This window comes from Rattus rattus, chromosome 13, assembly GCF_011064425.1.
Source record: "Rattus rattus isolate New Zealand chromosome 13, Rrattus_CSIRO_v1, whole genome shotgun sequence".
NCBI classification, from domain to species: domain Eukaryota; kingdom Metazoa; phylum Chordata; class Mammalia; order Rodentia; family Muridae; genus Rattus; species Rattus rattus.
The window spans coordinates 31,993,112-32,001,300 of record NC_046166.1 but is presented as its reverse complement, the minus strand read 5'-3'; the positions used below and the strand labels follow the sequence as shown (position 1 = coordinate 32,001,300).

At 41.2% G+C, this 8,189-nt stretch overlaps 1 non-coding gene across 1 annotated transcript; it reads right to left on the bottom strand.

The window, feature by feature from the left end:
* Window positions 1-4,722: 4,722 nt before the first annotated feature.
* LOC116915168 lies at window positions 4,723-4,832 on the bottom strand. Its single transcript, XR_004389830.1, has one exon. It is a non-coding gene; the product is annotated as a U6 spliceosomal RNA (small nuclear RNA).
* Window positions 4,833-8,189: the final 3,357 nt, after the last annotated feature.

Sequence of the window (8,189 nt, the reverse complement as noted above, 5' to 3'; positions counted from 1 at the left end):
AACTAGACAGACCTTGAACTCATAGTGATCTACCCTTCCTCTTGAGTGCTGGGATTAAAGGCATGCATCGCCATTAGAATTTACCGTCTTTTGTAAAGTGTCAAAAGAGCCAGAAATGATTTAGCATGACACACTAAATCTAATAAAGAGAAAGCAGGGAACTGCCTTGAACACATTGGCACAGGAGACAAATTCCTGAAACACCAATAGCTCAGGCACTAAGATAAACAATAAATGGGACTTCATGAAACTGAAAAGCTTTGCAAGGTTAAGAACACCATCAACAGGACAAAATGGCAGCCTACAGAGTGGGAAAACATCTTCACCAACCCTAAATTTGATAGAAGACTAATATGCAAAATATATAAAGAATCAAGAATTAGACATCAAGAAATCAAATCACCCAGCTAAAAATGGAGCACAGAGCTAAACAGAGAATTCTCAACAGAGGAATCTCAAATGTCCCAGAAACACTTAAAGAAATGTTGGACATTCTTGGTAATCAGGGAATTAATTGCAAATCAAAATGACTCTGAGATTCCATCTTACTACCTGTCAGAATGGCTAAGATCAAAAACTCAAGTGACAGCATATGCTGGTGAGGAGGATGTGGAACAAGGGGAACACTCTTCCATTGCTGGTGGGAGCACAAGCTGGTACGATTATTTTGGAAATAAATTTGGTGGTTTCTCAAGAAATTGGGAATAGTTCTACCTCAAGACCCAGCTATACCACTCCTGAGCATATACCCAAAAGATGCTGCACCATACCACAAGGACATGTGCCCCAATATGTTCATAGCAGCTCCACTTGAAATAGCCAGAAACTGGAAACAACCTAGATGTCCCTCAACTGAATAGTGGATAAAGAAAATGTGTACATTCCCATAATGAAGTACTATTCAGCTACTAACATCAAAGACATTGTGAAATTTACAGGCAAATGGATGGAACTAGTGAGGTAGCTCAGACCCAGAAAGGCACTTATGGTATGCGCTCATATAAGTGGACATTAGCTTTAAAGTATAGGATAACTATGCTATAATCCACAGACTCAAAGAAACTAGTAAGCGGGGCCCAAAAGACGATGCATGAATCTCACCCAGAAAGGGAAATAAAATAGACATCAGAGATGGATGGATGGTTGGATGGATGGATGGATGGAGGGAACGGGGTAGGAAAGAGGGTGAGAAAGGAAAGCGAAGAGGGATTAGGTGAGCGGAACAGTGGAGGCTGGGAAGGGCTGGGAATGAGAATGGAAATCAATGTAAGACGTCTCTGGGACTACTTGAAGATCTAGAATTGGGGAAACTCTCTGTGGGGGTGACCCTAGCTGAGAGTCTTAGCAGCAGGAGATATAGAGACTGAAGTGGCCACTTTCTATAGTAAGGTGGGACTTCATCTTGCAAGTGAAGATGTGTGAACAGAGAAATATACTGTGGGACACACCGTGACATGCTACAGCTTCCACAATTAGATATTTTCTGTGCTTTTTTTTATCTACCATAAAACCTTCAACCTAATATTTGTCCTACCTACAAGATGTACAGTGATAAAGATGGAGCAGAGATTGAGGGACTGGCAAACCAATGACTGCCCAACTTAAGATCCATCCCATGGGAGAGAGCCAACCCACGACATTATTAGTGATACTCTGCCATGCTTGCAGACAGGAGCCTAGCTTAACTGTCTCTTTAGAGGTTTCATTCAACATCAGATAAAAACAGATGCGGAGACCCACAGTCAAACATCAGGTGGATCTTGGAGTCTTGGGGAAGGGGATTGAGTAAGTTGGGGGTGGAGTCAAGGACACTACAAGAAGAACTGTAGACTCAAATAACCTGGGCCCATGGGGGCTCACAGAGACTGAACTATAACCAAACAGCATGCAGGGGCTGGACTTAACACCACCTACACATTTGTAGCAGATGTGTGGCTTGGTTTTCATGTGGGTCTCCTAATAATTTGCTGTCTTTGACTCTGTTGCCTGCCATTGGATCGTGTTCCCCTAGCTGGACTACCTGGTTGGGCCTCAGTAGGAGAGGATGAATTTAGTCCTGCTGTGACTTGATGTCCTGCAGGAGAGGCTATACCTAAGGGGGCTTCTCCTTTTTTTAGTAGAAGGGAAGTAATGGGGGTAGGGATGTGTAAGGGAGAGACTGGGAGGACAGGAGGAAGGGGGGCCTGTGATTGGGATGCAAAGTGAATAAATAAATAAATAAATGAAAAACAGAACTAGAAATGAGTAGTTGTTAATAAAAATTATTCGAGAATAAAATGAGTCATGGTGTTGCAAAGTAGCCTCTAACTTAGAGCTAATACAAAATCAAAGAGGACAAAGTCAATTTGAAAGTGGTGTTACTTTAATAGACAACACACAATCCATATCACTGTTTTATACCATTAGAATGTAGTAATAGCTGTTTGTGGTGGTGATGGCTTACTTTTCTTGCCCCTTACCATCTTCAGCAGTTGGGAAAGATTATCCCAGGGTCATGAGAGTGGGAGAGCTTGCCTTGTCTGTGCAGCACAGTGGAGCTGGTCCTGTTAGCTGGGGGAAAGGAGCTAGTCCCAAGTGTGTGTGAGCAAGGGAGAGCTAGCCCCATCACTCCTCTGCTGTGAGGTACCCTTGGAGTTGGGCTGGATGGGTGAGGGATGCCCTCTGTCCCCGAAACACCCACCTACTGAAGCAGTCAAGAGAGTTGTCTCAGCCCCTCACATGGGGAAGTGGGCACTGCGCCTAGACTGGGTATCAGAGTGGAGCTGGTTTTCTATAGGTGTGGATATGGATGAGCACCCAAGAAAGAAGGAAAGCGGATCCTGGCAAGTCCCTATGGTGGCTTTGGGTGGCCTAGTCAGAGCAGCGCTGGACTACTCGCCTTGTTTTGTGTAGATAAGGGAGACCAGCTCAGCTACCCCCAGGCCCAGATCTGGCACTTTAAATTGGCCCACCCTAAATCTATATCACCTGCAAACGGTTGGGATGCGTGAAAGGGACAATCTCTCTGTTCCAAACTGCAGGCTCTCCATGACATAGGGCAACAACAGGATAACTAGGAGGAGTCCTGATAAGGATTCAATATTTTATGGTGTCACAGAAGCCAAAGATCTTGAACGAAACCAGTGACTCGTTGCAATGAATATTTGCAAGTGAAGATGTGTGAACAGAGGAATATACTGTGGGACACAGCGTGACATGCTACAGCTTCCACGATGAGATATTTTCTGTGCTTTTTTTTGTTGTGTATCTTTTATTTGGGGGACATTTCAAGGGTGAAGGGAACACAGAAGGGACAGCAAGATGAGCTACACTGGGGTGCATGATATGAAACTCACAAAGAATATGAATTAAAAAAATCTGGAATAAAATCACATTTGGATTCAGGTTTAGTATATGCTTAGTATGAAGCATATAACTTCACACTTTTAAAAAATCTAAATATTTTACTTTTTGAGATTTTACATGTGAGCCCTGTAGTTACATGTTATACAGTCTCCCTCCTCATCCCTTAAATTATTGATCTCCTGATGCAGTGTGAAGCTGCATTGCTGCTCATTCTGCTGGGATAAGAAGAACTTGGGGCTAAAGCAATGTCAGTTCTGGTGAACTGGGGGCAGGCGCCAAGGACAGCCTGCAGCGCTTTCCCTCCGGATGCGGGGAGTATCGGCTGCAGCACTGCCCACAGGCTGCAGGCACAACAGTCACACTGGGCAAGCCATGGGACAAGGAGGTATGCAGGAACCTGCAGCTCTTCTAGATCCTGCCCTCGGACGTTCTGCCTAGGTGCAAGATCACTGACTCTGGGCAACAGGAGGCTAGCCAAGGCACTCAGCTTTGATCCCGTCTTTTCTCGGTCCTTGGTTGCTGTGAATTGATGAGCATCCTCTAACATGTTTCTTGCCATTATGCTAAGCCTCAGGCGCAAAACAGATGGGCCAGTTAATCACAAAGAGAAATCTCTGAAATCTTGAACTGAAATAAACCGTTCTTCCTTGTAGCTGTTTTAGTTGCAAGTATTTTATCACAACAATGAAAAACGAAAACACTTCATCTCTAAGATGCTTTCAGAAGGAATGTAAGTATAAATTATCAATGACAAGTTTTCGCATGAATTTCTTTGAGATGTTGGCAACACACTTATTTTTAAAAATAATCTTGTACAGATTAAACAAATCATATCTGTGTGTCAGATTTGATGTGTTAGTCTCCATTTTCAGATTTGGCTGAGAGTATCAGCTAGTTTCTTTAAATTTTTGCATGGACCTGTATATGAAAGTGGTCACACAAAGAAGTAAAGGGTTCTGAAAGAGTGGGAAAGAAAAGGTCAGGATCCAGAGATAAATTTCCCTTAACTCATAATTGCTGCAGGCTACATTCAAAGTGAAACAAGAAAGCTGTGTGTTCTAAAAGCCAGAGAAGTGATTTGAAGAGTGGTGTTAACTTCCATCAATGGAGGCAGCAATCACCTGCAGCAGGTGCAGGAACTGAGTCCAGACAGAATGTTCCCTTTGGTATAGTGATAACTATCATGTAATTAACCCTACAGTCATGTCTTTCAGGGAAGAGCTCTTCTGTAGATGCTCTTCATAAACACAAAGGGATTTATTTTTAAAAAGTATACAAAGTACTACTGATTTACCATACACAATGCCTATTTTTAAGTAACACACACACACACACACACACACACACACTCATAAAATCCCCATGGGGAAAAGGAAGAAATATTTTTTTTAATGCTTCATGAATTTGCGTGCCATCCTTGCGCAGGGGCTGTGCTACTCTTCTCTGTATCGTTCCAATTTTAGTATATGTGCTACGGAAGCGAGCATGGAAGAAATATTTTTAAAATAACATACAATATACAAATATTCCTTCAGATTGTTTAAGATTTTTCTGTTAAGCTCACATTGTAGAAAATGCATATGAACTTAGAGGACAGTAACAAGACACTAGTGTTTAGAAACTGGTGATGCTGTGGGCTGGGGAGATGCTCAGTGATTAAGGTCATTGCTGTCCAAGCATGAGGATAGGAGTTCACTTCCCCAGAAAACCATGTAAGGGCCAATTGGACATGGTGATCTGCATGTATTTGTGCCTCGAAGACAGAGAAAGAGAATCCCCCAAAGTGAGCTAGGTAGTAAGACTAGCCATATCGTTGAGTTCTGAGTTTGATTGAGAGATTTGCCTAATTGAATACAATAGAAGAGCAATCTTCCATATTTCCAACCTCAACCTCAGGCCTCCATATTTAATATTTACACACAGACTTGCACATGTGTAACACATCCCCCCACAAACACACAACACACACATACAGACACACAAAAGGACACACAGACTTCACACACCACATATGCATATTACTCACATATTTGCACACACACATTTATACACACATTTGTATGCATAAATTTGCATACACACATTCAAACACACACACTCATACACATGCACACTTATCCACACACTTGCATGCACACATATTTGCACAAACACAGAAAAGAAAAGAAATTTGTGGTTTTACAACATGATTAACATGATTAATCAACATGAATAAACTGCACTAGGATTTGACATTATGCAGTAAACTTATTTGCCACTTCAAACTCAGAGGATGAACCTAGTGTTATTCTTTAACATAAATATGTCCTGTGCAGAACCATATGTATTAAGAGGGAAAATCAAAAGAAGAAAGAATGAGGGCTGGAGATAAAGACCAACAATTGGCTAGCATGAGCAATGTCCTGGGTTTAATGCCTAGCACTACAATTAAAAATACAAAAGGAAGGAAGATATATTGAACATCAATTTCTGGTGTATCCGAGGATGACTAGGAAAACAAGGTTGCTTGAGACTGAGTAGTTAATGGGAGTATTTCTTGGTGTGTATGAGCCAGTTGCTTCTTAATTTTTATCAACTTTTCTGATATCTTTACCTTTCCTTTTCTTTTCCTGTATGGCCCAATTTTAATATATGTTTAGTGGATAACCAGTGTTGATACTGTGAGACAATATAGCCAGACTTTAAAACATACGAAATTAAATTGTTTTTATCGATAATTTAAAATACTGTTTATATACAGATATTTGAGAAAAGTAACTTATCATTATTATTTAGAAATAATAGATTGAGTATTTTAAAAAAGAATTATTTGGGTACTGGAATATCCAGACCTCACTCAGACCAGAGTAGTGAGAGAAGTATCTTAATGTCTAGGGTTAGTTCTTCTACTGCCTCAAAATATGTGCTTGGTTACACTTCCACACAGTGCATAAAATAAGAAAATAATAGTATCCATCGTCACATAGCTCTGTAAAAGGCTTTTGAGAAAATAGAAAAACGAACACAAATAGTTTAGGATAAAATTTTTATTTGTCTGATGTAATTGTGCTTTCAGAGGTTTACTATCAAATAAGCTCGCCTTTTCGTGTTCTTTCTGAGCTCTGGCTGGCTGGTTCAGTTCAGGTGTTCTGGCTCAAACTCTTTTCTAAGTTGACTGATTTAAGCTGGCTTCTCTTGGCTTATCACTGAATTGTTCTGCTTAGCCTCAAACTAACTCCGGGAGTTTGTTCTAATCTTCTGATTCCTTCTTATTCTCTGCCTTCAACTGTCACTGCTGACCAGCACTGAACTGCATGGACTAACAAACTCAGCTCCACACAGCACTCACTACCTGACTCCCAACTGACTCAACTCCCTCTCTGCACTGCTCTGAAATAGCTTCTGTTTCCTGTGCTGGTCTCCTGAGAGTTGGGTGTATTCTGCCCGTGACTCATTCTGTCAATTGTTTCCTCTGATTCATCATTTTGTCTGCCTTTCAATTAGATATCACTTTCAAACATGGCTACTTTCTTCTACAAATGAATTTTATCGTAAGTATATGTCTGTATTCTAGCCAAATTGTACTGTAATCCAGGATGTGTTCTGCATTCTAGCTGGATCACATAGGCCTAGAAGGTCTTTGGATGTTTTCCTTTGCCAGAGCAATCATGTTGCTGGATTAAAATTCCTGTACAATTTAGGTGAGCCTAAATATAGAATCCATGTAGAGTCTAGGGTTTGGCAAGATCAGAAGCCTAAAATAATTTAAAAGATATGTAGATGAGACTTGTGAGTTATATATAGAAGTTGCAATAGAGTGCAGCTGTTAAGTGTTGATGAGTGGGACACTCATAGGGTGGAGAGAACAAAGAGTAGAACTTTGTTGAATCCACCTCTTCCCAGGAGAGAAGGATTTTAGTTTAGTAAAATTGTATGTAAGTAGTGAAGACTAAACAGCAGTATCTTCTTTTTAGAGCTTGCAAGGTAAGAGAAAATTTCAAGGATAGGGAGAGAAAATTTTTCTGAATGGATACCCAAAAGGAGGGAGCTGGAGAGGAGAGAGGTCCAACTCAATAAGAACTTTGGTTGTATCTTAGAGGTGGAAAAGTTCAGCAGCCATCATCAAAATTATTCTCATTGTACAAACGTAAGTAATGCTTCCATGCTTAATTCTGAAACAGAGAGTAGTGTAAGCCTGAGTATTCCTGACAGTCTGGAATTAGAATTGAGCTGTGGAAGCTAGCTGTGCCTTCTAACCCATGAAGATCCTGTGATTCACGGCTCCTGTTTTACTGGGTTCCCAGTCCTTAGCACACTTGGGGATTCTCAAGTTTCCTATGCCAACCTCTGATGTGCTCCATGGAGAATCCTAGTCTTCACTGTAGAGCAAGAGTCTCTGCGGATCTTTCTGTTCTGTTAGGTTCCCATCCTAGCCTATGGCTTTTGCTGGCTTCGGATTTTGGTTTAGGCCAATTGCGTCTGGAAGCACCAAGAGAAGGGGCACAGTCAAGAAGATGAACGTTCTTTCTGAGGTGCTCCCTGAACGTTCTTTCTGAGGTGCTCCCGGGATGGGGATTTTCAGTGTTAAAAATGGGAAAGTCCCAGGCAAACCTAGACAAGTTAGTCATGTTCGGAAAGGGAGAAAGAGGAAATGCAGGATTCCAAACGCAGTGTGGAATATTTATACAAAACCAGCCCCTTTACACTAAAAAGATTAACCTACTCTTAGCATATTTCCTATGACCTTAAAAGAAACCCCGGCTCTTTGTTTGTCTTGAGAAGTATGTGTCTTAAAACCCTGTAATAAATCCTTTTGTGCTTAAACTAGCTCGAGCAGACTTTCTTGCCGTCAACTGAACTCTACC